The following is an 18,673-nucleotide window of genomic DNA, read 5'->3' as shown; positions in this document are numbered from 1 at the left end:
AACAAAAAATATTTACATTTGACTCCTTAATAGATGTGTAGGGTTGGGGGGCTTCACCCAGAAGTGGACCTATGTTGACAGCTTTTGGGTGAGGAGGTTTTTTATTCGCTAACATGTTAAAATTTACATTTGCATCAAAATCGGCTGCAATTTGTGTCTTTAACCTTTAAAATATCCAATATGAGGGAACCCGGCATGTGGGGGCTATTCCAAAACGCGAACCTATATTGAAAATATTTTGTACATAAGTTTTCTATCCGCTGAAAACTCAATATACCAATTTGCATTAAAATCGATTGAAAAATGAATGTAAAACGTAAAAACGGCAGCCACCGTTACATGAGCGCTACAGGAAACCGCGGGTCTATGTGGCCCAATTTGAGCCCCACACTGTCCACTAACATAAGAAACATTTGTGCATAATTTTAGGAATCTACACCTTTTCCTTTAAAAGTTATTAGTGAAGTTCCGCTAAAGTGCTCATATTTCGCACTGTGGGGGGGTTCAAAGGCACCTGTGTCACAGTTTGAATTTTTAAAGCCAAAACATAGGTTTTTAAGAAAATTTACGCACCAAATTTTCGACTTTAGACTCCTATTACTAGGAAGCTGTACATAGCACACTCATGAGATATACATTAAACGACGTGGAATCACGAGTTCTACAATCGTATAAATTGCTTATGTCATTATCTGGTTGCGCCCTCTAATTATAACAAAAATTCAAAAAAACACCGAAATCAAAACTTCAAAATGTCAGCATCAATTTTTGTGTGATGGAGTGTTTATGTCGAAAAACCATACATTAGAACTATCTTACCAAAGGGCATTCTTTAATTCCTTTTTTGACCATAGGTCTGAATGTGGCGTGCTTTGGCCACAAATCAAGAAAGAACGCAAAAAACTTGTTTACTACAACACATTTTTACCCATTTTTATGTATTACCACCAACACAGCTTCCACGTAAACTATTTGTTATGGTCTATATTATGAGATCGTGGCAAAAACACTTCAATCAACAGAAATATATTTATATTGTATAAAATATATTTCCAGTTCGCGATTTAATTAATGGTAAACCTTAACTTCAACGATTGTAAAACTTTTTTGAATATTACCATATACCCTTTTTATATGAAATATTGGCACAAATTATATAAATTCAGTAGAGTAAGCTCACAATATTTAGGATACAATTTTAACTTTTTACAGAGTATAAAATATAAGTCCTCGGATATTTTGAATTGAAAATAAACCATTTCGGGCCACGTTCGGTGTATATGATTAAAAATACAGGTCCACGTTATGGTATATCCCAGAATTTTAAAAGCACAGAGAATTGGCATTATTTCTGCTATCGCAAGATTTTCAGTATTTCAAAGCTCTTAATCTAATTTTTAGAGTATCAGCTGCAATACAGATTTTGGGATTCCTTTTTGTTGAAGAGCCTCCATGCAAAAGTGGTTAAATATATCCATGTTTTAATGCAATCCACATAACTATATTCGCGGGTAGGACGAATTGAGGTATAGAGGAGTTATAGTGTATAGGGGTATAGTTCGACCCGAACATAACGCCTCATTTTTTTGATAACATACCGAGATACCAAAACAACTTCTATAAATTAAATACCTTTAAAAAGGAAAATAACTCAAATCCGCGAGCACAGATTGGACTTCTATACCTAGCTATTGTGTCGATAACCCAAGAATAAAATATTCTTAATGCCTTAAAAAGGCCAAATTTGATTTTTTTACCAGAAGTGATACAGACGATACGGACGATCGAAATACTGTTTGAGAAACCAATCGGCAAACTCTAGCTAAGACGTGACAAAATAATATAAGTCACAATATAAATCACGGTGCGGATTCTGAAACTACAAGGTTCATAGATGAGAAAAATCAAAAAAAAAAAAAATCGCCGGAGGGATTTTCATATAAATTGCGGCCAAAGTTCACATTTTTAGGGGTCTTTTAGGGTTCCACGTTTTTGCTTGGAAATTGCAAGTCTTATCGTAATGGGACTAAAGAAAATTTTTTGCGGATTCTGAAACAGCAATGTTCATAGATGATAAAAATCCAAAAACAAGAAAAAATCGCTGGAGGGATTTTTCAATAAATGAGCCGCTCAGTGCACACTTCGACTAACTCCACTTTTTGAAAAATTTGAGATTTTAGTGTCAAAGCCTTTGATATAGCCATATCTATTTATGATTATAATATCTTTCCTGAATAATAAAGATGAGCACCTTTAAATAACAAGTTTTTTTTTGACCACTGAATAATATGAAATTTTTTTCAGTGCACATTTCGATTAACTCCACATTCAAATGTAGCTCTGCTCGCAACGTGTACATTTTTACATTCAATGCTCTTTCGGCTTTTGTTGAAACCATAGATGGTCTTTAGGAAATGATGACGTATATGACATATATTTTTGACGTATATTACATACGTCGGAACCGTCGTTAACCTAGCCAAAACAAGGTTTTCGACAAATAAACAAAATCACTTTGTAGACAGATGCAACACACGTAAAGTAGTGGAAGTGTGCAGATTGTACGGTAGATGGTGTGCGTCATCCAATTTATTGTTCAATTATTTTAGTTATTTAAAAAATAAAAGAAAATTAACATTTGAGTTTTTTTATTATGCATTTTAATATAAAAACAAGTTTTCGCAATTAGTTTGAAGTAAAAAATGTGGTGATAGTGTTAATAAAACAAGTAAAAAAGTATCAGTCGGCTTTGCCGAAAGAGATATACCCTCAGCCTGTGTAAATTAAAATACTTTTTTCTCGAAAAAACGTATGTATTTAGGGGAGTTTCAAAATTTTGGGCGTATGAATTTCCCGACAAAAATATGGAATAGGGTAAAAGCTTAGACCTTCGAGATTTGCCATGCGCTACAGCCACTACATATGGTGCCATAGGGATTTTTTACACTTTTCTTGCTGTTTTCTCAAGAAGTATAGACTTTCCCCTGATATAGATTTTACCGCCGTAATGGAGACAGCGAATGCAAGTTGCTTCAACAAAAATCAAAGTGATTCGAGAGCAGGTATTAAAGTGAATTTATCCGAAATTTAGTGTGGGAGTACCCGACGGAGTGGACAAATACAGTCCATTTTCCGACATGATCTATATCTGGTAGATATATTACGATGTGTAAAGTATGGACCAAATCGGTCACTCCCTTCAAGAGTTATAATGCGCACAATTTTTCTGAAAAAATTTGAACTTTTGTGGGGGAGGTACCGGAAGGAGTGGACCGATATGGCTTATCTTTGAACTTAAACTATATTTTCACAATATATTACGAGGGCCAAATTATGGACCGAATCGGCAGACTATTTCGAGAATTATGTTGAGCTTCAAAACTACACACGGCGTCACAGGAGTTTTTTTGTACCTTTCAGGTTATTTTCTCAGAAAGTATGGACCAGCCCCTGATGAAACTTGTACCGTCGTATGGGGGGAAGTGAATACAAGTTGCTACAACAAAAAACGAAGCGCTTCAAGAACAGGTCCTAAACTGAACTTCTCCGAAATTTTGTGTGGGAGGTACCCGAAGGACGGGACCGATTGAGTCCATATTGAAACCTCATCTAAGTCTAGTAGAAATTTCGCGATGTGCAAAGTATTGACCAAATCGGTTGGTCCCTTCAAGAGTAATGTTGTGCACAAATTTTCCGAACTTTTGTGGGGGAGGTACCGGAAGGAGTGGACCGATATAAACCATCTTCGAACTTAAACTAAGTTTGGACGAATTATTGCGAGAGCCAAATTTTGGACCGAACCGGTTGATCCGTTCGAGAGTTATCGTGCGCTCCAGCCGGACAGACAGACAGGCGGACGGACATTGCTCAATCGACTCCAAATTGTCTAAAACACATTTCGTCCAAACATACTTGGGGTCTAAAACCATTATTTCGATGAGGCACATTTTACCCGTATGAAAGTGTATATGGGCAAAACTGCCAATTATTTCATATTCCATTTCCAAAAAATTGATTTTTTTCTTTTCGCGCTACATTAACGATTTTTGGTACATAGGTTAAGGAAAAATTCCCCAGTACAAATCCGCTCGCGAGCAAATTTTTGGTTGTTGCGGACAAATGTTTCGCGGTTTTACTTCTGCTTTTAAGAAAAAATTATTATAAAAACGCTAATTATTTTATTGAGCACAATTGTCACTAAAAAGTTATCACGAAGTGACGTCATTAAGTAGATTGCATAATATTTGTAAAATGTTTCTCAGCATTCGCGGAATTAACAAAAAATTGACAAAATTTTAAACGTAATCCGAATTTTTGGAAAATATAGGTCCATTTACCCGTCAAAAATTACAAAAAAAGTAACAGTTTTAAATAAAGACTTCACGGGGAATCAAATGAGACCAAACTTATAATCATCGGGATAGTAGTTAGGATATTATAGCCAAAATAAGCACATATTTGTGTTACAAAAAACTAATTTTGGTTTGGAATAATGGTTTTCACATGCATTCTAGAGTCGAAAATATTGGAAAAATTCTATAGGAGTACTTCTTTTATTTTTCTTGAAACTCCCAAGGAAATGGGCGGATTTTGCTTTATCTACATTCACATAGAAGGTTTCCCATTGAGGAAAGTTATCGGGTTGTTGAAATAAATCATTAGACTTCTTAAACGGAAATAGAATTCAAATAAACCGCTTTAACTTGTATGCATTATTAAAATATGTGTAAATCGCGTAATTATCAAAATCGTTTTGTCCGCATGTGATTTTCATGTACAGTAAGACCATATCTTTTAATTTGTATATATTTTTCGAAATATAATTTGGACGCTAAGATGTAGCATCGGCTGCATCTTAGCATTAAAAAACCTATAAAACATCGCTAATTTGCGCAAAGTTCATACAATTTCGTCACCATGAAAATCTGCATCTATGTATATATACCTATTTCAAGGCAATCAGTCAAGAACCGTGGATGTAGCATCACACACTATTTTTGGCATAAAATGAATGTAGTTCCCTTATCAGTGAAGTTTTTATATCTCTGTTTCCGCAAAAAGGAAGATGCTGCACTAGTTTTTTCATAGTAGTGCAAGCGGCCGACAGAATACGCGATAAAATGCGCGATATTTTCAAAAACAATATTAGGTGATTTTCCTACCTTGGAATTTCTCCTATCTCGCGTTTTAGTAGATGGATTTTAACGAATAATGATTTATTAGATCCGCAACGTAAAAATCCAAAATTAGTAATCATGCACGAGCAAATCGAATGCCAATTGTACAAATTAGACCCGAAATATATGATTTTTAGAAATTTGTTCGCACAAAATTTCCGTATTTGGATACAGATTTCTCTGAAGCTGTGTAGGCTACATTCACGACACATATATCGAATAAATCAGAATCGTGAGTTCGTCATTCCTATATATGATTTTTTGAAAAACCTGTTTGCGGAACGAAATTATAAGAAAATTTCAAAAAACACTTAAAATCTGGCTTCAAAATGTCAGCATCATTTAATGGTAGACGCAGATCAAATTTTGAGAAGTTATACACTAGTGAGATGATCCTTATTTAGTTGCCTTCTACTTTTACTTTAACGGGAAAATCGTGAAAAGTGTGGTTTAATCACAAATCGAGAGAAAACAAAAAAAGACACGTTGGCTTCAACCCATTTTTACCCATTTTTTAACATAAATATAGCCACAGCTTCCACACAAATCAACTTTGAAGGCCAATATTTTTTGCCAAGTCTAAAATCATTTCATTTTATCCAAAAGCATGTAAATTGTACAATATACAACCACTATTCGCTAGTTATAAACGGGTAAACCTTGGCTTCAACGATGTTAAATTTTCAATAATATTGCCCATATACCCTCGTTAGCATAAATGCTGAGGGTATAAAATTAATTATAATTAATTAATTTTTTCAGTGCACACTTCGATTAACTCCACCATTACCACAACATTACTAACGATTGTTTGTTGACTATTTTCTTTATTTTATTGTATATACCGTTAGATGAAAGCTATACCTGCTATTATGCATTCTACATTATATTTTTGAATCCATATTATCAGGGGAATTTTAAAAAACAATATGCATTTCATCATTGCTTTTCTCAACTTTTTGTTTTATGGAGTTAGTCGAAGTGTGCTCTGAACGCCTCAAATCACAGTCAAAATTCACATTTTTAGGTTTATTTGAGTTTTTCAGGATCATTTTCCTTGGTCCCATTTCGATAGGACTTGTCGTTCCTACGCAAAATCATGGAAACCTAAAAAAAAACCAAAAATGTGAACTTCTACCGCGATTTATTTGAAAATACATCCGTCGATTTTTTTGTGATTGATTTTTCTCATATATATTATTCACTAATAATACCTTATAAAACCCTTGTCTCTTGACTACATGTGGCCAAAAGCGTTTTATATTTATCATAACTTGTAAATGTTTGGAAACGAACTAAAAAATCTTGAATTTTGCCATATTCTAGCTATATTGAGGTCTCGAGGCTTTACACTTACCCTGTATCCAGTGTTGTGGGAATGGAATTGCATGAAAAATGTCTATTGGACAAAATGTATGAAGAGTTCTTCGTGGACTATTGAAACCAATTAGAAATTTCTTTTGCTGCCTTCACCAAAATTTTGTTATTTGTTGTTAAACAAGAGTAGAAAATAATGAAGAAAAATTACTTTGCGTGCATCTAAAACTGTTAAAATCTGGTATATGTAGCATACCCACTTGCTTTTTGTCCCTATCATCAACAAAGTATAATTGTACCCTCAGCATTTAGGGTTACGAGATAATATACAGTTTGATACAATTCAAATTTTAGACTCCACATATGTTTGGACGGACAGCCCGTCCGTCTGTATCTCAGTTGTCTAGCAGGCTGGTCCAAGTTTTGGATCTCGTAATATTTTGTCCAAATTAAACTTAAGTCATATCGGTACTTCCGCTATAAAAGTTCAACTTTAGCTAGAATGGTAGTAATCGATTCGATCTGAACTTTGCACATGGAAATATTTCTTCCAGAAATATATGGAACCTATGGATTCCACTCCTTCAAATAAAAATATTTCCAAACATACAACAAGTTCCCTCACAAAATTAAACATAAGTACAGTTTAAAAACTGTTCGAGGATCCTTTGGCCTTTTTTGACATTTGTAGTCTTATTTACTGCGATAACCAATTTTTAGTGGGCAAGTCCGTCCCTGAATACATAATTTTTGGGGAAAATATTTTGGTTGTGTAGCCGGTATTTGATTTGTTTAAAGTCGAAACTTCACACAGTCTGAGGGCACATATCCTGTCAGCAAAGGCGATTTATACATTTTGACTTATTTTTTAGAAATCAAAATTCAAGATTTTTTAGTTCGTTTCCAAACATTTACAAGTTATGATAAATATAAAACGCTTTTGGGCACAAGTAGTCAAGAGACAAGGGTTTTATAAGGTATTATTAGTGAATAATATACATATATGAGAAAAATCAATCACAAAAAAATCGCCGGAGGTATTTTCAAATAAATCGCGGTAAAAGTTCATATTTTTGGTTTTTTTAGGTTTCCATGATTTTGCGTAGGAACGACAAGTCCTATCGAAATGGGACTAAGGAAAATGATGTAGATAGGACTTGTCATTCGCACGCACGATCCTGAAAAACTCGAATAAACCTAAAAATGTAAAGTTTGACTGTGATTTATTAAAAAATCCCTCCAGCGATTTTTTCTTGTTTTTGGATTTTTATCATCTATGAACATTGCTGTTTCAGAATCCGCAAAAAAATTTCTTTAGTTCCATTACGATAAGACTTGCAATTTCCAAGCAAAAACGTTGAACCCTAAAAGACCCCTATGTGAACATTGACCGCAATTTATATGAAAATCCCTCCGGCGATTTTTTTTTTTTTTTTGATTTTTCTCATCTATGAACCTTGTAGTTTCAGAATCCGCACCGTGTTTTATATTGTGACTTATATTATTTTGTCACGACTTAGCTAGATCTCAAACAAATATGGAGTATATTTATTACGAAATTCGTATCTAATAGTGGAGTGATGCGATATGAAGGAGTAATTAAGATTTCATTGGAAGTTTCTCCCAAAAACAGGATGCAAACAAAAAATTCGAAAAAATATCGTACAAAACTTGTTAACGATATACATTGTCTGTACAGAAACTTCAGAAAAATATAAGTTTTCATTTGAAATCTCCAAACCATTGCAATCACTATGTGGAAAGGGTATTATAAGTTTGTTTTGGTAAAAATTCATGTAACACCGCGAAATATTCGTCGGAGACCCCCAATGTGGTATACCAATCTTCATATCTCGACGAGATAAAGCGATTTTGAGATGTGTGTCCGTCCTTCCGTGTGTCCGTCTGTCCATTATAAATTGTAATCAAACTCCAGGCCGCAATTATGGACCGATCGTCACGAAATTTGGTACGGAGGTCGGTTTCACGTCAGAATAGATCGCTATTTTAATCGGCGATGATAGTCAAATATTTAGCGGGTGAAATGGACCAAAAACATAATTTTTATCCGATTTTGTAGTTGTTCTGTAGGTCGCAATAATAGCCCGATGACCTCGCAAATTAACGCAAGGTAACAGTATATGACAAAGAAGACGCGTGCAATTTGAGATGGTGATCGGATGATGTTTAGAGGGTTAAATGGGCCATAACATTTGAAAATTGTGAAATTTTTTTATATACCGGTTATATCTTTATTCATAAAAGACACATTCCGCCCACGTAAATAATATTTGGAAGACCAACACTTGCCCTTTCCATTGATGCCAATTACATTGATTTACGCGGTCGGATAACAGAGTTACCGGCTAATATATCGAGTTTTTTGCTTGAAGTGTAATCATAAGCACACTAGAGGTCGCAATTGTAGCTCAATAGTCACGAAATTTTGCACGAGGTAAGGGTTTAGGTCGAAGAAGATGCCTACAATTTTGCATGATGATGCGATATTTTTTAGCAGGTGAAATGGACCATTACTTTTATATGAAAAATATACAAATTTTATTTTTGGTCCATATTTTTATTCCTGGATGGCATATACCGACAAAGTAGCCTACATATGGAAAAATAAATACTGATATTTCTCCTGATGCAAATTGCAATAATGTGTCTGCTAGATAACGGGCCTACTACCATCATCATCTCATACTAAAAATGGTTTCAATCATGGCAGAGAAATTTTCAGTTCCGTTGTCCAATTGAACTTTTATACAAATAATGCAGCATGGAGTCGCTTCGCTATTCGATTTAGCCCTGTCCGTTCATCTGTCTAGCTAGCTGGTGCGCACGATAACTCCCCAACGGAACCAAATTTTGCACTTCGTAATTTTTTGTCCAAACTTAGTTTAATTTCGAATATGGGCTATATCGGTTCACCCCTTCGGGCACCTCCCCCACAAAAGTTCAAATTTTTTCTAAAAAATTGTGTAAACGATAACTCACGAAGCGCGAAATCGATTTGGTCCAAACTTTCCATATATTATTATTCCTTCCAGATATAGATCGGGTAAGACTATATCGGTCCACACCTTCCGGTACCTCCCACACAAAGTTTGGAAAAGTGAAATTTAAGAGTTCTATCGAATCGTTTTGATTTATTCAGCAGATTGGCCTTGCGGTCCCCTTTACGATGCTAGAATTACAATGGCAAGTCCATACCTCCAGAGATTATGGCCGAAAAGGTCCAAGAAACCTTAAAAAAACAAACAAGAAAACTAACTAAAATTGCAAATCCGCAAGATAACTCTCAAGGGGGATCTTCAATAAACCCACAATCAATGTGAATTTTCCAATTTTGGCATATTGTTTAGAAATGTATAATTTATATAATTGTTCCACAAATATCACAGTAGGGACAAGGGAGGCTTATCTTATACCAATGGATTCATGTTATGTCATTGATATGTGACGTATTTTTTATCGCCGAATCCGAAAGGCATGTCCTAAGTTGCTACTTGTAGAGAAGTTTTTATGGCTCAAATACTTAGGAAATATCGGCAGCATTACAAAGGCGTATTATGCCACCGTTGAAAATTTGATGTGGCCAGGCGTGGGAATCATACCCGGACATTCAGCGTGCAAAGTGGTTGCACATAGCTAATTCCTAGAAGTTGTGGTGTATATAGCCTTTGCTTACTTGTTTTGTATTTTGGTTGATATTGCGCTTCGAAAATGAACCCCAATTTCAAAAATGCATTTTGGGCCCAAAGAAATTTAATGGCATAAATTCAATATTTTTTGGGGTCAAATTTCCTATTTTTTGGTCTTTATACCCTACACCACACAGTGGTAAGGGGTATTATGTCTTTGTGCATTTGTATGTAACATACAAAAGGAAACGAAATAGACCCATAGTTCCTTTTGGGGATATACATATAATCACTTTCTGAGTCGATTTATGCATGTCCGTCCGTCTGTCTGTCTGTCCGTCTGTCCATGTATTTTTGTTCGCAACGTACAGGTCGCATTTTTTGTCCGATTCAGCTGAAAATTGGGGACTACAGCTTTTTTAGCCATAGGAAGAACGCTATTGCTTTTGGTGAAAATCGGTTCAGATTTGGATATAGCTCCCATATATATTTTCGCCCGATTTCACGTATTTGCTGCACCAAACACGCTATATACGTCCAATTTTGATGAAATTTTGAATGTGTGACTGAATTCGGTCTACAAATAAGTGTGCCAAATTATATAGAAATCGGGTCAGATTTGGATATAGCTCCCATATATATGTTCTCCCGATTTCACGTATGTGCTGCACGAATCACGCTATATACGTCCGATTTTAATGAAATTTGGAATGTTTGACTGAATTTGGTCTAGAAATAAGTGTGCCAAATTATATAGAAATCGGTTTAGATTTGGATATAGCTCCCATATATATTTTCGTCCGATTTCACGTATTTTCTGTACCAAACATGCTATATATTTCCGATTTCGATGAAATTTGGAATGTGTGACTGAATTCAGTCTAGAAATAAATGTGCCAAATTATATCGAAATCGGTTCAGATTTGGATATAGCTCCGATTTATATTTTATATATTCACAGTGGTGTAGGGTATCATATAGTCGGCCCCGCCCGACTTTGATCCTTTCCTTACTGGTTTTGTATTGGGTCCATTTTTCAGAAAACACCCCAAAAATGGAGGTTCATTTTCAATTCCGTTTGGGGTGTTATTTCATTGGCCTCATTTCTGTACGTCTTTTGGGGCCACTACAAAATTATATCAGCGCGTATAAAATGTCATTGGCAAATTAGACCCAGATGAGGTTCGATATAACAACAACTCATTGTTTAGGATACTCTTAGAGCTTTGTCCACATTTTTCATCAGAAATAACTATAGTTTGACCCTTGGCTAAAAAATGTACTAACCCTGTGTATTGATTAGAAGTCAGTTAATAATTATTGTTACAGATAAATATACATATTGTCAAACTATCTACTCATAACATAATAAAATAAAAATATCCTACATACATAACCTTAATTTTATAAATTGAAAAAAAAATCCACTAATTACCATATAACAAGAGGATTAAAAATCAACTTCGACAAAACTGTTCAGATTAAGATGTAACATGTGTTGTAATTATTAGGTTTCAATGGCTACATTAGGGTTATGACTTTTTTACAACCTCATATCCCTGTATCATAGCGTGATGAGTTTTGCCATAAGATTACATAAAATCTTAATTATAAGGTGATTCGGTGAAAAAACCTCACGCACAAAATGATTTTAAAATTTGAATTTATCAAAATTATGGACAATTTTTTGAAGCCACTGAAAACAGATATATAATTGAAAATAAACTTTAGAGCCACATGAGGTAATTAAAATGACATAAAATTTATTTCTCACTATTTTTCTTCAATTCTGAGAATCGTAAAAATGTCGAAAACGCTTTTATTTAAAAATATAATTTTTTAACAAAAAACAAAAAACTTAAAATTTTTTCAAAGTGACTTTTTTCGCGACTTTTTGAATATTTGAATGAAATAAACGTTATTATAGTTATTAGTAGACTTATATTTATTCATTCGTGCAACAAAAAATAATTTTTTGAAAAAAATTTTTTTTTTCATTTCATCAATTTTTCCAAAAAAATATTTTTTTAAAATCGATTTGTGCGTGAACTTTTTTTATATTTCAATGGAATAAACGATAGCATAATGATTAATAGGCAAAAGTTCATTCATCCCTGCTACAGGAAATCATTTTTGAGGAAAAATGTCAAAAAGTCATAACCCTAGGCTACATATTTATCAAGCATAGAAGGAAGGGAGTTTAAATATCGTAAAAGCATTCTTAATTGCGTTTACAAATTTGACGCATTTAAAATGTGTAATATTCTGTACGTTTTGTCTGAGGCATCAACATATTCACACGCACGCACACGCACTGTATGTTGATTTCTCTGATGTGAAGTATATTTTTATTGGATTTGTATTTTAGCACATGTGTCACTTGTAAACGTCACAACTTTTCACACATTCACAGATACAAAAAAATCACATTGTATTTATGGTTACGACAAATAATAAAAAATAAACTCAAATTAAATCAGCATAAACAGGCTATTTGCCACATACCGGGCATACCAAACTCAGCAGGAGGTTTGAATTTCTCTGAATGTTGTCATATATGCGTATGCATATGCGTCTTTCACGTACATATGTACTTTTGAATTTAAAAGAAAGTGCAGATATAAGTAATGCAATATTACATTTAAACAAATCTAAAATACCTTGTACATATATTTACATACATGTACTCGTACATATAACCTTATATTTTCGAATTTTGCCAATTCTCCACAAGGTTCATATGCAATAGAGACCATAGCACATGTTATTCGGTTATGCCGTCGACATTGGCAACATGGGTCAAACTGAAGGTATCAAAATCGAAAAAGAATCTTCCAATGTGGCCCGGCAGTAAAGGTCAAAAAGACTAAGCTGATGGTATCAAGGCCAAACTTTGAGAAAGTGTGCGAGTAGTGAACTGAATTTATAGTTCATACAATATTGGTCTATTAATGATATAGTTTACATGGTGAATGTTGAGGTAGCGCAGAAGACCGATGTCATTTTTCACAAACGCTTTCTTATTGCCCTATTTGCAAGTAAAACCAGTAAGAAAAGGTCCAAACTCGATATGAGCCCACTATATCATACCCTACATTAACCTGAATATGTATGTACAAATATGTAATGAAATAATTTGTTTTCTTTCGGTAATAAAAGTACTAAGCTCCACCGACGCACCAAGGCTTGTTCCTCGGATGAGTACTACGACAAGTATCCTATCATTCTTTAAATAAGTAAGACTGAAAGTTTTCGCAAAATTAAAGGTTATGATGGCGTAACCCAGCAACAATTTGGAAGCCACATGAGCCGAATAACACATTAAAAAGATATGTTACCAAGCTACCTTCTACATTACCAGTAAGCTAAAAAATAATGGGTTATTTCTTAAAAAAACTTATAAGACAAAATTACTTACTTTACTTATTACTTTACTAGTACGCGTTGTACAGTGTGTGCTTGCCTATAAATCAAAAGTTCGCATCATCAAATCCTGCAGAAATAAGAATGTGGAGTGTATTGAAATTGCCTCAGCCGTTCTAAAAATGGGACATATGTTTGTAGTATGGCTGCCAATCTATTGATGGTCGGACTATCGGTTTGTTCACTGTCGTAAATCGTTGTTTATATCGGACTCAGAAGTAATTATGTTTTAAATAATTCGCGACAGATAAGCCAAATAACTTGTTTTGGTAACCGACGTAACCTTTTTTTATGACTGCAATCAAAACTACCGATAGTTTGTCAGCTCTGATTTGTAACTTTATGGTGTGAACAATTTATTAGTATGACCTCATAAGGCAGTAGGTATCGGCATCATAAATATACGTGTTGTCTTATATTACTATTTTCATACTACTTAAATGTATCCTATTAATTATTTTATATTTTTTCCAATGCCATTAGCTTTAATTTTCTGTTTAAATTTATTATTTTCAACATACATATTTTCGTAAATGCGTCGCTGCTGGTACAACATCTGGCAACTCTGACAGCTATGACGTGGACCTTTTTAAAAATATATTAGTTTTTGTTTCATTCGAACGCGATCTTCTTAAGAATAGCTTCAAAAGACAGAACATTTGACTAATATTTTTTGTTGTTAATACAACCCATATTTTAAGTGCAAGTAAATATATATAAACTAATACGTATTGCAAAATATTATAGTGGATTTTGAAGAAGGAGGTAATAGCTTAATTTTCATTAAAAAATAGTGTTTTAGCGTGTTGTGGAATTCTAGTTATCTGCATATTTTCTTAGTGTATTTTGTAATGTCTATTCGATCATATACTTAAATTTGACCTAAGGTTTTAGTCATGATGCCCACCAGTGCCCACCTCGGGAATAATTTTCCAAAATAGGTCATGGGTTTTAGATTATTCAGTATTAAAATCAGCTGCCATCTAGTGCCAGACTATAAATGGTGGGTCGCCGACTAAAGCTACCCTATAATAGGGTTTCTATGGATATATTAGCGTATAACTCTGTTATATGACCGCGTACATTAACATTATTGGCATCAGAGGCTAGATGAAGAAGTCTTCATCCAAATTAGTCTTACGTTGGCGTTACGTGCCTTCCAGGAAGAACGCTATAAGATCTTTATTAAAAATGTTGCCAATTTTCAGACAAAAATATTGATTTTTTTTAATCCGCTAAATTGGTAGGATTTTATGTTGTTTTGGAGATTGTTTTGTTTCCCTAAGCCCATTTTTGCATCATAAGATAATCGGGACCTTTTTTCATGTCATTTTCTATTAACCGCCCAAAACAAATTTTACCGTATTCCCCCTCCAGAGGGGAAAGAGGGAAGAATGTCACGCTCGTGGTTTCTTAAAACACTCTTAGCACCAGCACAAAGCTATAACCGGCGAATTGGCTTGATTTTTACACCCTACATATTTTTGGCCACTTTCTCCATACAAGTGGATCCACTGTGCGCTGGTGCCTTATTTCTCTACTTCTCCACTTATCATGACAGATAGGGGTAGTATAAATACAGGTTCCACAGATGTTACCCAAAACATGGTCAGAATTTTATGCAAGCAAAGAGAAGGGTTAAAGATATACCACATCAACTCTCAAAGCTTGGTAAATAAAATCGAGGAATTTAAACAGATCTTTGTTAACTCAGGCATTGGCTTAATATGCGTTTCAGAATCCTGGCTTCGTTTGTATATTCCTGATAGTATGGTCAACATTGACGGATACTCAGTATTTAGGTCGGACAGAGAACGTCGTGATGGTGCAATTTTTGCCAAAAATGCAATAAACACAAAATTATGTTTGAAGTCTAAACCTGGAGACCTTCCTTCAAGCTGTCACGATGGGTTACAATGGTGTAATTTTAACCGGTAATTTAAGGGGTTATGGCCACTTATTGAGCACGAAAAATGTAATTTTTCATGATTTTTATACCCTCAGCATTTATGCTAACGAGGGTATGTATATACACTTTCATACGGGCAAAATGTGCCTCATCGAAATAATGGTTTTAGACCCCAAGTATGTTTGGACGAAACGTGTTTCAGACAATTTGGAGTCGATTGATTAATGTCCGTCCGTCTGTCTGTCTGGCTGGAGCGCACGATAACTCTCGAACGGATCAACCGATTCGGTCCAAAATTTTCGTAATATTTTGCCCAAACTTAGTTTAAGTTCGAAGATGTGTTATATCGGTCTACTCCTTTCGGTACCTCCCCCACAAAAGTTCGAAAATGTTCGGAAAATTTGTGCGCACGATAACTCTTGAAGGGAGTAAACGATTTGGTCCATACTTTGCACATCGTGAAATTTCTACCAGACTTAGATGAGGTTCCAATATGGACACAATCGGATCACTTCTTCGGGTACCTCCCACACAAAATTTCGGAAATGTTCAGTTTAGGACCTGCGCTCGAATCGTTTTGATTTTTGTTGAAGCAACTTGCATTCGCTGCCTCAATTACGACAGTAAATTTTTTTCTGGCGCAAGTTCATACTTCTTGAGAAAACAGTCCGAAAGGTGTAAAAAACCCTTATGCCAGCATATATAGTGGCTCAAACCGAATACTGCGTTCGTCCTCACTTTGGATATCGTAATATTTCTTCGAATACTAGATGAAATTCGAAAGTGTTGCTTATAGGTCCACTCCTTCCAGTACCTTCCCGTCAAAAGTTCGAAAATATTCGCAATATCTCACAAACGAAGCAACCGATTTGGTCCAAATTTTAGATATCGAAATATTTTGCCCAATCACACAAATGCTCAACATTATTGTTTGGTAAGGGTCCGTTCGAGAACCCTTTGGATATTTTTTCCTGGTGCCCATGTTTACAGCGATATTATGTTTTTCGTAGGCTAGTATGGTACAAGAGCTCTATCTATCGATCCCCCGCAAATGTTTGAGCTTTAATCCAATCCATATTTTTGTCGGTTCATACGCCCAAAATTTTGAAAACCACCCTAAATACATAAGCTTTTTTTTGGAAAAAAGTATTTCAAACCACACATGCTGAGGATATATCTCTGTCGACTGATACTTTTTTACTTGTTTTACAAGAAATCTACCAATTTTTTAGAAGATTTTGTTTTCTTGTGATTGGTCACACCTTGAGCTACTTTCGGTATTTTTTTTTTTTTTTTTTTTTTTTTTTTTGTGGAAAAATATTGCACACTCTTCTGACAAATGGCCGCATACGAAACACTGTTTTACTAAAGCAGTTTGCGGTGCCCACTGCAGCTCGAAAACGAATAAACCGATCAGCATATGCTTTTGTGAGATCATTAAGAAGCTAATAATCTTGTACTTAAGCGAAACGGATCTTAAAAATATCAATTTTTTAAGAAAATGTGAACTGTCAAACTCAAAATTTCGATTTAAACTAAAAAAATTTATAGTGTTTTCGCCATAAATGCGTCAAAAAATTTTTAATAAAAGTCTCTCGCTTATGTTCAAGCTTTTTATATGTATAACGATCCCGCAAAAACATATGAAGATCGGATCATCCGTTTTCAAGCTACAGTGGGCACCGCATTCCATTTTGAGAAAACCGCGTTTCAAACTTCGATGTTACATACAAATCACAATGAATTTTCTCTTTCTAACGCTCATATCTCAGCAAATTTTTGCCCAATCCACTCGAAAAATTACTTTATTCAATTATCTCTGTCGATCAACAACTTCATTTTCTCCGTGATCGCATTGTTTTCCTATAGAATGCAATAGTACACATCAACATAAAACCACTCCCTTCAAATGCAAATCCATGATTTAATTCCGTTATTAAATCCTATATCAATGACAGGAATAGAACATATGAAAGGTGGAAAAGTTATAGAACACCGGAGCTCTATGAAGAATTCCGTTCTGCACGAAGACGAGTAAATAGCTCTATTCACTCTGCAAAGTCCCAATACTAGTTCCATGGGTTCAATACAGCATTGAATTCCAAACGCAGATGGATAATAATCGGTCATATAGGTGTTGGTAAATCCAAGGCTTTTGACATTTTCCATGAAAATGCGGATGATTTCAACCATACATATGTTAACATATCCACTGTACAGGCTGATTCTTCGTTCTATGGTATGCCAGCAGATGATACACCTGAAGGTTATTTCGAATTCAGATGTGTTACTCCTATGGAAGTACAGAGTTTTTTTTACAAAAATTAATTCTAATGCGATTGGTCATGACCTAGTTGACCCAAGATTTATTCGGATTATACTCCCTCGTCTATTGCCTTATGTCACCTATCCTAACCTCGAGCATATATCCAACTACGTGGAAACATGCAAAAGTTGTGCCCGTACCAAAATCCAATAAAGAATACCACCCAATTGCAATCCTTAGTTATCTCTCAAAGGTGTTTGAGAAAATATTACATCATCAGATGTCCGAGTACCTTGACAGGGACTCGTTATTAACAAATATGCAGTCAGGTTTCCGTGTTAACCATAGCTGCATTACAGCTCTTGTGCACATGTATGCAGATGACGTACAGTTATATTTAAGTCAATGCGGTCTATGCGTTACAGATCTCAATGATGACCTCAATCGTGTATATATAAGGTTTATTTTTAAATCCTGGGAAGTCGAAGTGTCTGATAATTCATAAAAACAAAAATATAACTTAGGAAGGTGGCGAAATAATAGCTAACTGGTCAAACCATATAAATACTATGGTTGGAGAAACATACCCCTCCCAACATAGAATATATATTAGACAAAACTATCCAGGTGCCCGGTCTCTTATACGGATGCGAACTTTTTGGTCACTGTGATTCGCTGAGCCGGCATAGATTAAATACGGCATTTAATATCATAATTCGGTACGTATATGGTCTCAGAAAAACAGACCATGTTTCATCCTACAGCATGTTTCACCCTGTATGGCTTAAATTTCAAAACCATACTCAATCTTAGAGCTTTGTTGTTTCTCCATAAAATAATTTATAAACAGAAACCACTTTCTTTATTTAATAGGCTTAGTTTTGCAAGATCTAATAGAGGAAGAAACATTATATCCATAAGAAGACGAAGCCTA

This window comes from Musca autumnalis, unplaced genomic scaffold, assembly GCF_047663935.1.
Source record: "Musca autumnalis isolate F117 unplaced genomic scaffold, ASM4766393v1 scaffold_5, whole genome shotgun sequence".
Lineage (NCBI taxonomy): Eukaryota > Metazoa > Arthropoda > Insecta > Diptera > Muscidae > Musca > Musca autumnalis.
The sequence above is the reverse complement of the archived record's forward strand: the minus strand, read 5'-3'. Positions refer to the sequence as shown.